The sequence below is a fragment of the Urocampus carinirostris genome, chromosome 13, assembly GCF_059441175.1.
Source record: "Urocampus carinirostris isolate Australia breed hairy pipefish chromosome 13, RoL_Ucar_1.0, whole genome shotgun sequence".
Lineage (NCBI taxonomy): Eukaryota > Metazoa > Chordata > Actinopteri > Syngnathiformes > Syngnathidae > Urocampus > Urocampus carinirostris.
Genome location: NC_142361.1, coordinates 7,536,009 through 7,547,787, shown reverse-complemented (window position 1 = coordinate 7,547,787; position 11,779 = coordinate 7,536,009). Strand labels below are relative to the sequence as shown.

Below are 11,779 nucleotides of genomic sequence, written 5' to 3'. Positions count from 1 at the left end.
ATTTCTTAAACAAATCAACTAAGTGAACTCCATCGAATTAGCCAAATTAGTGTCGCACGAGTCTTCGTCGAGCCTCCTCTTTCGATTCCCCCTCGATCTTCTGATGTTCTCCCGGCCCACGCCTTTTTCCGGCTCCTCCCATGGGCAGGCCAGAGACTCCCCACGTGGGCTCCACCTCATCTCCTCGATGTCTGGACCCCGAGCGTTTATCAAATCAGTGCATGGCGTCCTGTGTCTGGCCTTCTCCCTCAGAGTCCTGTTATCAACAGATCTAAACGAAACATTCGCATTCGGAAAATCTTCATTGCACTCAATAAATATAACATGCATTTAATTGTATAAAATATAAAATCCTTCACAATGCAGCTAGAATGATGACTAACATCTGTTGATGATAACAAAGTTTTAGGTGGTAAAAGAGTTGTTCTACATACCCACTTAATAACATACTCTCACCGTAATACGGTGAGAGTATGTTTTTAAGGGTCATGTTATGAGACTTCAGAGACTCCGTTGGTGGGGACAGAGCAGTGCCAGGAATCAAATGGAGTCAACCATTTCAAGGCAGTGGAGTATTTCCAATGCTGGGTTATCTTCATTTTTGTTTTGTTTGACTTTTTTGTGTCTAGCGTATTTCATCATGTTCTTCATCAAGCAAATTCTGTGCTTTATTAAGGGAAATGTATAAATGCTATAATCTTTGGGGGCTCTTGGGCTGAATTTAAGGATGCTTGACCACCCCCAAAACAGGCGGGATACACCCATGGTTCCATGTCTTAATTGGATAATGGATAATGATCCGGGAGTGCATGTCATTGCTGCATTGGAAGTTTATAAAATTCTACAATGTCACTCAGGCATGGGCGTAACCAGCCTGTTTTTGGTGGTGCTCTATCACCCCCAAACTTAACCTAAAGAGATAAGGCTAAATAAAATATGATGAAAAACGCCAGATTAAAAAAAAAGTAAAACAAAACGAAAATGTGAGCCACGCAGCGTCGGAAATACTCCACTGCCTTGAAATAGATAGAAAGATAGATAGATACTTTATTCATCCCCGTAGGAGAATTTCGTTGACGGGCTGACAAAGGAAAAATTAGAGCACTGAGCTTAAATAGACAGAAAGCCAATCTGTCAATGAGCCGCAGCTGGTGCCACACAGGCGGGGCCAATTGGGCGCCATGGCAACCGTGACACAGTCTTTTGTGGTATTTCTGCAATATTTTTATAGCATTACAGTACTTTTATCTTGTAGTATCTTGTAGTATTTCTACAGTATTATTTTTGTAGTATTTCCTTAGTATAGTTTTTGAAGTATATCTGTAGTATTTTTGTAATATTACTGTAGTTGTATTTTGTAGAACTGTATTTCTGTCATAATATTTTTGTAGAAGTATTTTTTTAGTAATTCTGTCACAATGTCTATGCTGTATTATTGTTTCATAGTGTTACTGTAATGGTGTTTTTGTAGTTTTTCTTAAATACTTCCATACTACAGTATTATTCTTTTAGTATTTTATATTACTTTACTGGAGTTGTATTTTTCTCGTAAAATATCTGAAATAGTATTTTTGTATCATAGCATAACCGTAGTAGTACTTTGTAGTATTTCTATTGTATTTTTTTTTCCAATCAAAATATGATAGATTCTGTTTTTAACCCAAAAATAGATTTGGAAAAATGTGAAACCCAGTCAATGCAGTATGTTCACCTGAACAGATACTACTTGCCATTCAAAGGATCATCTGAACAGGCGTCTGAAATCATGGAGTCATCACCATCCATTCCAAGCCTTTGGTGCCCAATAATATCGCTGGGTGAGGGTCACATAACCACGCCATTCCAAATAGTGGTGCGATTATAAAAGGAAAACTTTTTTTGCTGAAAACCTTGTGAAACAGTGGAATGACTACATTTGTCCTGTGACGGAAAATCCTACAAATGTTCTTTGTTTCGCCTCAGAAATTTTGGAATGGTGGGTGGAATGTGGAGTTGTGGGTCCCATCTCCAGCATCCATTAGCACAATGTAGCATACAATTGCCACTGTGAACATACACCTATATCATTAACAAGTTGAGTCTTTAATTTTTTTAATCCTTCTGCACATTTTAAAAATTTGTTTGCATCGCACTGAAAACAGAAGCCCTAAGATTTTGTTGTACTTGTATAATGACAACAAAGGACATTCATTTATTTATCCATTAATGTTATGTGTTGTGATGGTCTGTTAAGATTGACAACTGTTGCAATGATATAGTTCTGGTCACGCAAATTAGTCTTAGGGCATTGAATGATACACTTGCAGGTTGACTCAAAAACTGTTTCTATTCTAAATATAGAAAATTATTCAATCAATTCATATTTGCTTGTTGCCATGGATTTAGATCCCAGGTAAACTTGGTAAGTGTTTATTTCTCCGACACAGCTGATCTTGTTATCAATTGATGCCATCTGCGATCGTGGGATGTATCAGAAACGGGCAGGAGGAGGAGTACAGGAAATTGATTCAGGACTTTGTCCGATGGAGCGACGCAAACCACCTGCACCTAAACACCACCAAGACCAGAGAGATGGTGGTGGACTTCAGGAGAACCAGAACTCACCCGGTTCCTGTAACCATCAAGGGAGAATGTGTAGAATTTGTCCAGACCTACAAATACCTGGGTGTGCAGCTGGACAACAAACTGGACTGGACTGCCAACACAGAAGCTCTATGTAGGAAAGGGCAAAGCCGACTTTACTTCCTCAGAAGGCTGGCCTCCTTCAACATCTGCAAAAAGCTCCTGAAAATATTCTATGAGACAGTAGTGGCAAGCGCCCTCTTCTATGCGGCAGCGTGTTGGGGAGGCAGCGTCAAGAAGAAGGATGCCTCTCGTCTCAATAAACTGGCTAGGAAAGCGAGCTCTGTTGTGGGCAAAGAGCTGGACAGCCTAACAACAGTAGCTGAGAGACGAGCACTGAAAAAGCTGAGGTCAATCATGGACAATCCATCGCATCCACTACACAGCATTATCTCCAGACAGAAGAGCAGTTTCAGCGACAGACTGCTGTCACTGTCTTGTACTACGGACAGACTGAAAAGATCTTTTCTTCCTCGTGCCATGAGGCTCTTTAACTCCACCCGGCAGAGTTAAGGCCCACATTAAACCACACCACCTACATTGGATATTACCGAATCTTACTGCAATATGTATTCTGTGTAGCACTATTTAGTTACTCTATATAACACGCTACAGTGGGCATTTGCACGTCACACTGGGTATTTGTATATTGTATTCTTTTGGCTTTATTATTGTTCTGTTCTCAGCCCAGGGATGCTGCTGGAAATGTGAATTTCCCTTAGGGGATGAATAAAATATCTATCTATCTATCTATCTATCTATCTATCTATCTATCTATCTATCTATCTATTTCCATTGTGAGTCTGCCAGAAGGTAATTTTACGAAGATCTAGTCAAGTTAAATCATGTTTATTTTTATAGCCCTTAATCACAAGGAGTCTCAAAGGGCTGCACAGACCACATATCATTGCAAACCACAGACTATTATTACACCATCCCCTGATCTCAAACCTACATGAAGGCAAGGAAAAACTCAATAAGCTCAACATGAGAAAAATGAAGAAACTTTGAGATGGGGCTGCACATGAGGTGATTCCCCTTCCAGGATGACCAGGCTGCAACAGTTGTTGCAATAACAATCAATACAAAAATATTGTTAACATGAAATACAAGTCATTCATAAGATATAGAATATAAGTGTATTTTAAGCCTAGATTCAAACAGTTCCACTGCCCGCAGATCGAATCTCAGAGGGCAGGGCATTCCACAGCACCAGGGCCCGATTGGAGAATGCTCTCGAACCTGCGGATCTCTTCTTGGCTCTTGAGATCACTAGTAGACCAGCATTTTCAGAGCGGAGGCTCCGGACCAGAATGTAGGTGGGAAATTAAATCTGAAAGATATGAGGGAGCAAGTCCATGCATGATTTTGTCTAATACCAAAAGAACCTTGAAACCACATCTTAAGCTAACAGGGAGCCAATGCAGGTTAGTTAAAATTGGGGTAATGTGATCAAAATTTCTTGTCTTAGTTAAAAGCCTCGCTGCAGCATTTTGTACCAGCTGAAGGCTCTTGGTTTTGGATTTTGGGAGACTGGAAAGTAGTAAATTACAGTAATCGAGACGGGAGGCAACAAACGCATGAATTATAATCTCCGCATCCGACTGAGAAAGCATAGAGCGAATTTTAGCAATGTTGCGAAGATAGAAAAAAAGCTGTTCACGTGCGTTTAAAAGGACAGATTAGAGTCAAATCTGACACCTACATTTTTGACTGAGTCACTCTGGGTGACATTTGTCAATATTCAGAAACGTTTTAGAGAACAAGTTGCGGCGTTTTTATGGACCATTAACTAGAATTTCGGTCTTTTCAGAGTTAAGGCGCAAGAAGTGGAGTGACATCCATTCTTTTATCTCAGTGAGGCAGGTCTCCTAATTTCCACAGTTCAGTGTGGCAGATTCCTCTAGGAAACAAACGAGACTATAACGAGGGGGGGAAAAAGATATAAACACTATAAAATAAATTACAAATGATGTTTTTGCACTTTCAACCAAAACGTAAGTTTGATTCCAAATTTGACAATGTTGTAATCTTGGTGTTTTAATTTGGAGATCACTGAAAACCTAATTGTCCTCTATAATGTCGAAAAATGTTAAAAAACTTCATCAGAGTACAGAGTTTCTAATGTAATAGCGGTCAAAAACGAGATTTTACTGAGCGGTCGCGAACAAAAGTAGCATTTTTCTTTAAAAAAAATCAAACTGGTCTAAATGTAACGCACACTTTCTCTAAGTTTAAATGAGTACTGAATGTGTAACACATATGATAAACGTACTTCAATAATGTAGGGACTATTGGAAGTTGTGTGTAATGATAATCAGGCTAGCATGCTGGAGAACATCCCGACAAGGCTAGGCTAACACGGCTAACCAGGTAAATTAGAGGGAAGGGCTACTGTAGTTAGTTCTTCTTCCTTCTGCTTTGTAGGACTAGTTTCCTGTTGCACTGTAAGATAGGAGTGACAACTGTCAGTCAAATATTACTTAATGTATCTTTCAAAAGTTGTCATAGAGTAGCTGAATGACTCTTAAGTAATCTTTTGAATTTGTGCAGTCATAATTCAGGGCCAATCACTCTACTGAGACCGTCTTGAAGGAGAAATTCATTTTCATCTTAGACTGGATTCCAGCACCTCATCAACATTATTGCTACTGGATCTCAGCACTGCCTTTGACATCGTGGACCATAAAATATCACTGGATTATCTAAAAAAGGGTGGATATCTCAAGAACTGTACTCTCATGATTTAGTTCCTTCTTCTCCGACAGAACAGACAGTGATAGTTACGACAAAGTGACCTCTGAGCCTTTTGATTTCACCAGTGGCGTTCCACAGGGCTCCGTACTTGGCCCCTCCTTTTCAGTATTTATATCCTTTTGTTTGGTGATCTTCTTCGGTCGTATAATTTTTCATTGCTGTGCAGGTGACAGGTATAAGCCATTGGAGGGAACTGCTCCGTTTAGTTGTGGATACTGGAAGGCTTGCCTCTCCGAAATTAAAAAGATGGATCTCATTTGATGTATTGCACCTAAATCTTGAAAACAATGAGATGTTGATTGTTGATTCAGCTTACTGTTGTGACTTTTTGAACACTGCTCTGAACCTTGAAAAATATAATATCTAGAGTGTAATTTTTGACTGTAGTCTGTCATTTCATTTACCGTATTTTCCGCACTATAAGGCGCACCTAAAAGTCTTGTTTTTTTTTCAAAAGCTGACCATGCGCCTTATAACACAGTGCGCCTTATATATGGCTCAATATTAAATTCGCAAGGTCTCGCAACTACGAGAAACAGCCACCGACTCCATTTTTCGCGCTGTGCATACTGGGAAATATTAAACGATTGGTAGTTGCCGGGGCTCGTGTTGTATTTGTTTACTAAGTGGCAAAATGGCTACCCCATTAAACTGCTTAATTCATATTCAACAAATACAGTATTTGTCTGAATCCAGGGTTATGACTGGTGAAGATGTAAAGCACAATTTACCTTAAACAAACGCAGAATTATTCAGAATGTCACGTTTGAGAGAGAGAGAGAGAGCGAGAGAGAGAGAGAGAGAGCGAGATTCTCTTTCATACGTGCATTTGTATAAGAAAATGGCTCCTGTTAAGAGACACGCGTACAACGCCGAGTTTAAACTCAAAGCGATCAGTCACGCAGCACAACACGGCAATAGAGCGGCAGCGAGAGAGTTAAACTTAAATGAATCGATGGTACGGAAGTGGAGAAAGGATGAAGATAAGCTCCGCCAAGTAAGGAAAACTCAACAAAGTTTCCGTGGCAATAAAGCAAGATGGCCAGAGTTAGAGGAGACACTTGAACAGTGGGTTGTTCAACAAAGAGCGGCAAGCAGAAGTGTCAGTACGATAACTATACGTATGAAGGCAACAGCGCTGGCACAAAAACACCGGACGTGTTGGATGGCCCATTCACTGAGATATGGTCAATTCGAACACAGCAGAAGAAGAATTCGAGGGATTCGTCGATGAGGAGCTTATAGAGTGATCTTTGTTTTTCTTTTGTGTGTTTACGTTTTACATTTTACAGTTATTATGTTATTGCTTTGCACTCGTTGTTTTTGCACATTACGAGTGTCACTTTATTGCGATTGCACTAACGTTTCATTTAAAATAACAGTATCAGACGTTTTTTTCTTTGCGTGTTGACTAAATGGACAAAAAATAAAATGATATGTCGATGTTGTTCAAAGATGTGTCACGAAAATGCTTTACCTCAGAGAAAATAATAAAACGGCTGTTTATTTATTTTGGGAGTGAATGGAGTTGTGGAAAGCTTGTTTGTTAATAAAGTTTGACCTTTTTGAATATTTTGTTGACATTCCCTTGAGCGTGGCAACATCTAGAGGTTGCATAAAGTAACTACATTCTCTACTGTAGTCAAGTCGTCACATTTATTTACCGTAAATAGCCCTTAATCCCAAAAATGTCTCGAAGGACTGCACAGGATTACAATTACAAAATTGCACAATTACCTGATCTTAAACCAGCATGCACTTATAGCGCCTTATAATGGGGTGCGTCTTATGTATGGCATAAGTTTTAAAATATATCATTCATTGAAGGTGCGCCTTATAACATGGTGCGCCATATAGTGCGGAAAATACGGTACTTGTGAACAGTATAACTAGTTTCGAATTTTTTTTAACCTTCGCAATATTACAAAGATTCTTTGGATGCTGTTTAAATATGATGCTGAAATGATGATGTTACATCGCCTCATCTGGTCAAGCGGGGATTGAAGGTCCGAAGCTGATGCAAAATGCTGCAGCGAGACTTTTGACTAGGACAGCACATTTTGATTATATTACCCCAGTTTAAGCTGACCTGTGCTGGATTTCTGTCCATTTAAGGTCATGCTACTAAAATACAAAAGTTTGTATGGTTTTCCCCCTCTTATCGTTCTGATTTACTGGTGCCATATGTTCTTGTTTGGAACCTCTACTTGGAAAATGCTAAACTACTTGTGACTCCAAGAGCCAATAATTCTGCTGGCCTGAGAGAGTTCCCCTTTAAAGCCCTGGTACTTTGGAATGCTCTGCCCTCAGGGATAAGTTTTGCAACCCTTAAGAGTTTAAACCTAGACTTAAAACATCTATATTCTATTGCTTAAGATTAATGTCAACTTCACTCTTTTTTTTCCTGTCTTGTCCTGTTGCCTGGCTGATGGTTGAGGAAAGGAGAAGGAGGAACCCGGATGTTGCACAATGCATGCATTCTGAGTTAGCAGGCTAGCATCTGGACCTGATGTATGTCATCACCTGGCGCTTCCTGCATTGTCGGGTTAAGATATAAAGCCTTTTCTTTGCTTTTGTGGAGTTTTGCACAATTTCATTCATTGCTTATGTCTACTGTTGATGTTGACCATGTTTGGTCTATTGGTGCCAGTGTTGTGTCTAACGTATTATATCCATCTATCTGCACCGCTTATCATCAGTAGGGTTGCGTGGGTGCTGGAGCCAATCCCAGCTATCTTTGGGCAGTGGGCAGTGGACATCCTGAACTGGTTGCCAGCCAGTCGCAGAGACAGACAACTCACTCGCTCATTCAATCCTAGAGGGACAATTTGGACCATCCAATTAACCTGAGATGAATGTTTTTGAAACCACGGGGAGAAAATGCAAACTCTGCATAGGAAGGCTGTGTCATGAACCGGAACAGTATCAGGACCCAAAAGCGTGACGTTTCTCACACAAGCCTTTTATTTTACGGGAAATGGGGAGTCATTCACGTTAGGCAGTAGTCTGGCGTGGAATGACTGGAAGCCAGAGGCCGACGAGATCAATACCAATTTCCCGAGCAGATATCGGACAGATGGGGTCGATACCAGACAGGACGGGACAGACAGGATTGATATCAAAACCAGATATCGAAATGAAACAGGACAAGCTAGACGGGAACGAAAATTGGAGGGAATAATAAACAGGACAACAATAGACAGGAACGATACCGGACAGGAAAAATGCAGGCAGTAAACCCACGTCAAAATCCACGTCATGTGGGGCAGAGGTTCGTTGACAGACTGACAAAAGGTGAGTGAGATCACTGAGCTTAAATAGAAAGAAAGCCAATCTGTTAACGAGCCAGAGCTAGCGCCACACGGGCGGGGCGAATTGGGCGCCGTGGCAACCATGACAGGCTGGTAGCTTGATTTGATCGCACAACCTCAGGACTACTACTCAGCCGCTGTGCCGCCTAACGCGTTACAAACGAACGCAATTACGTTTCTCAATAAATGGTACTGTAAATAGTTATCATTACAATTTTGCAACTCAACTGTGCGTTACTTCTCCATTCACATAAAACATACAAACCTTAATTAACCAGCAAAGTTCAGGAAAGTTGGGCATATTTCCATCCACCCATTTTCTGCACCGCTTATCCTCAGTAGGGTCACGGGGGTTCTGGAGCCCATCCCAGCAATCTCCGGGCAGTGGGCAGGGGACACCCTGAACTGGTTGCCAGCCAGTCGCAGGGCACACAAAGACAGACAACTCACTCGCTCATTCCCACCTAGGGACATTTTAGACCGGCAAATTAACCTGACATGCATATTTTTGGAATGTGGGAGGAAACCGGAGTTCCAGGAGGAAACCCACGTAAGCACGGGGAGAACATGCAAACTCCATACAGGAATGTTCGATCTCATGACCTCATAACTGTGCCGCACACGCGCTAACCTCTGCGCCGCTGCGCTGTTACGCATATTTATACCTCCCTAAAAATACTACTGAATACAGTTACAGTGGGGCTGTCTGAAGCAGAGAATACGAGGAAGCTGAATTTTTTGTCACGGGATATTCTCCTCACTGTATATAATCACATCTTAGTTGTACTTACAACAAAAAAGTAAAACACTGAATTCAGTGGGTCAGTTAAAATGTACATATTTGGTTGTGTGTCACCAGTAGCAAATGTTAAGCAGCGTGTGGCTCATAAAGGAACAACTTAATCCATGGGGCAATCGTGATTGCAAAATTTTGGTATTTTTATTCGTAAAATTGTTTTTGCAATACACCATGCCTGGAGACAAAACAAAACGAATCGTAGAGTACCGAGAAATGGAGAAGATCTTCGAGTAGTTGAAAGCAAAAAGACAAAATAATATGGAGTGACTCGGCGAAGGGTTTGCAAGCTCCCAAGATTGCACAAGCCAAGAAATGCGAAGGGTTACTTGCTTCCACAGATCGGTGTACACATTTTCTTTTATTATGACGTTATTTTAAAGCAGTTTTGGAGGGTCGGCTTTGATTTGAGTAAGTGAGATAATTTATTACTATTTTCTTTCAGAGTAATGCGCTACTTTTGGATGTCAGTAATCTGGGGAGTAACGGAATTATTTTTTAAAGGAAATAACTAGTAACTGTAACTAATCTCTGTTTTCAGTATTAGCTCCTGACAGTTAATGGTGGCCACTCAAACATGCCTTGCAACCTGCTTATCCTGGAAGGAGGATAACCTCATAGGCAAGCATGTCCAAAGTTACGGCCTGTGATCACAGTCTTACTGGCCCGTGGCCTCTGTCATAAATTTGATGATATGTGACCTACCAATAATTTTGACCACAGTATAAAATAACTTTTGACAAAAATATATACCACCATAATGTCGGTAGCCCTTTGGCCACCTTGCCCTTTGCTTTCTTTAATTATTTTAGCCCACTCTATTACCGACATTGCGACTGTCAATCAAAAAGGAAAGTTGACTGTGACTGCTGCCACTACCAGGACAAGTGGAAATTGGAGTATGTTTTCACTGAAATCCGAAACGACTGTGTCTGCCTAATTTGCTAAAAGGCAGTGTCTGTTTTCCAAGAATACAATATCAAGAGGCACTTACAGACGAAACATGCTGACAACAAAAAGCTAACTGGAAACGAATGCTGTGAATAAGTGGCAGTTTTTCACAAGACCCTGCGAGTCAAATGAAAGGACTATGAAGGCAAGCTACGAGGTTCGGTAAGCTGATCACCAAGCATTGCAAAACGTTTTAAGAGGGTGACTTTATTAAAGACCGTCAAAGAATGCCAAGCTGAAAAGTCGCCCCTCACAAATTTTCAGCTTAACAAATACGGCCCGGTATCTGAAAAGTTTGGACACCTCTGACATAGTCGGCCCCTTTTCAAGGTTTCTCTGTTTCTCCTGCTAGGTTATTTTTTTAGTTTTTCCCTGTCGCCATGTGGGTTTAAGATCAGGGGCTGTTATTAATACCATAATTGTGGCTAGTCCTACACAAATAAAGGTGACTTGATTTTGGTGGGTTGCAGTGGATTTTAGAAGTTGGCCTTCAGCTCCAGTCTGAATTAGTAATGTGTCTTCTTCTTGGAAGTGAGATTTTCTTATTTGAGAGGACTCGCGAGGGGAAGAGGTGATTTTGGCCGACCCTGAGCCCTGCTGCCACCCTGTTCTCTAGGTTTGATAGCGCAGGACACTGCCACTGATAAGCGCAGTCCCCTCGGAGATCCAGCAAAACGGACTAATCAATAAAGGGGGGAGGGCACAAAGGGCCCCAGAGCTTGCGCCTGTCTTTTGTAACGTAATGTAAGTTAAACAAGACTATATAACCAGAGACAACGAGCAATGGCGGGTGGATTGTAAAAAAAGTCAGCAAGAGATAAGCTCGGCTCAGGCTTTAGATCTTACCACTGGGGTGAAAATGGCGGACAAAACCTTTTCCTACTTGTGAAAGGTTGTCTGACCCCTCGTATGTAAATCAATACAATATACTGTATTTCCTTGTTCAACAGCTGTTGTCGCGATGGCTTTGGTGGGTTACCACCCTATATCTAATTAGTTTGTGAACCTGGTGATGTTTCTCAAAGCCAGCTAGCTGGGATTCAGATGCCAACTTGGAATCTTGATTGCCCTAAACCAACAGCTTCCAGGAAGATTGATATCATGGGACACAGCCTTCAGAATCTTTTGTTAAAATATTTGAGCTTAATAACAACTAAATCAATGTAATTGTAAATGTAATTGATTAAATGCTTGAATAAGAAAGCTCACATCTGAAAGCAAGCCAACCAGGGATAAGCAATTAAAGGAATTATTTGAGTATTGATGGACAAAATATAAATAAAATCATGACTCAGATTTATTTAAGGCTGGTAGAAAAGGCCTTGCAGGCCCTTACAGTCCA

At 40.9% G+C, this 11,779-nt stretch overlaps 1 long non-coding RNA gene across 1 annotated transcript in view; it reads left to right on the top strand.

Moving 5' to 3' along the window:
• Positions 1-11,779, top strand: part of LOC148353627 (uncharacterized) — a 48,765-nt gene that overhangs the window by 33,710 nt on the left and 3,276 nt on the right. The window contains exon 2 of the long non-coding RNA XR_015852397.1: positions 3,802-3,937. This is a non-coding gene — a long non-coding RNA (uncharacterized LOC148353627). The remainder of the gene's footprint in view (positions 1-3,801; positions 3,938-11,779) is intronic.